Raw genomic sequence first — 1,595 nt, 5'->3', positions numbered from 1 at the left:
TCAGTCGTGTCCGACCCTCAGTGACCCCATGGACTGCAGTCTTCCAGGCTCCTCCATCCATGGGATTTTCCAGGCAAGAGTACTGGAGTGGGGTGCCATTGCCTTCTCTGCAATTTTTACCAGACTTGCCTGTAACTCCCTTCCAAACAGACAGATTCCTTTTAATAGGAAGGAGTTCCTTACACAAAATGTGTTGTGGTCACATAAATCTGTACTATTCAGAACAAAACCAGTTCTGCTGGCAGATATCCATGTTCTTAGGGACATTTAAGTTTTCATTAAACTGGAAAGCAATCAAGTCTTTATGTCTACAATTATACGTTTAATAGTTCCACAAATTTGGCAAAGTTCACCAGATCGTAGGCAAAAATATGGAACTCATCATCGAACAGTAACTAGACAGATGGTATGGCTCCTACTTGATGAATGACCGTGCCGGTCCTTTCAGAGCCATCCTCTTTGGCCTATTCCATTTGTTTGCCTACCAGGCTGTCTGCAACTTCTCCCAGTTCCCTTTCTGCTGGAGGTGAATCATTAGAATCAGACATAATGTGAAGGTTGCCTTCTTTATAATTGTCTAAGTGCTGGTACATGTACAAGACAGGATCTTTTTCTAGATGATGGAAAGCCATGTGTTCATTATGGGGTGCTTGCTAAGACCATTCCCCTCCACTCATCTTTAGAACCATCCTCAGTCTCAAATATCTGCTCCCCTGCTTTGCCAATCGTGTCGGCTAGGTATGCATAACTGATTTGAAATGTTACAAATGTCATCCCTATCAGACAGGACTTCAAGTGCAGAAACTCATCTTTATTAAGTTCTAGTACCTAAACACAGTCAAATTCATTGCATTTTATAAGATACAAAGAAGGACTTACAGGCACCCGGTCCAGAATGTGTCCTTTCCTCTGGGTGACGAAGCCATTCCCTCTGTCCGTCTATGCTAAATCCTGCAGCCTACACTGTTCCACTGGGGCTGGGAAACAGGTTGGCTCCGCCCCACACCACTCAGTTGTTTTTTGTGGGATGTCCGTTTCTTCACCATACTTGCTGATACACCCACATGGCCTGCATCAGCTCTGGACCACTGGCCAGGGGTCTTCCCAAACAGGGACTTCATTCATCTGCATTTAAGTGGGTAGCAGAGCTGCTGGACTAGGGTGAAAATTCAGTTCAGTTCAGTTCAGTCCCTCAGTCCTGTCCGACTATTTGCGACCCCATGAATCGCAGCACTCTGCCTCCCTGTCCATCACCAACTCCCGGAGTTCACTCAGACTCACAACCATCGAGTCAGTGATGCCATCTAGCCATCTCATCCTCTGTCATCTCCTTCTCCTCCTGCCCCCAATCCCTCCCAGCATCAGAGTCTTTTCCAATGAGTCAACTCTTCACATGAGGTGGCCAAAACTGGAGTTTCAGCTTTAGCATCATTCCTTCCAAAGAAATCCCAGGGCTGATCTCCTTTAGAATGGACTGGTTGGATCTCCTTGCAGTCCAAGGGACTCTCAAGAGTCTTCTCCAACACCACAGTTCAAAAACATCAATTCTTTGGCACTCAGCTTTCTTCACAGTCCAACTCTCACATCCATACATG

At 45.9% G+C, this 1,595-nt stretch overlaps 1 pseudogene; it reads right to left on the bottom strand.

The window, feature by feature from the left end:
* Window positions 1-314: 314 nt before the first annotated feature.
* LOC120878835 lies at window positions 315-1,121 on the bottom strand (annotated as a pseudogene).
* Window positions 1,122-1,595: the final 474 nt, after the last annotated feature.

Source organism: Oryx dammah, unplaced genomic scaffold (genome assembly GCF_014754425.2).
Source record: "Oryx dammah isolate SB20612 unplaced genomic scaffold, SCBI_Odam_1.1 HiC_scaffold_19, whole genome shotgun sequence".
NCBI classification, from domain to species: domain Eukaryota; kingdom Metazoa; phylum Chordata; class Mammalia; order Artiodactyla; family Bovidae; genus Oryx; species Oryx dammah.
Note: the sequence above shows the minus strand (reverse complement) of the source record. Positions and strands in the feature narration are given on the sequence as shown.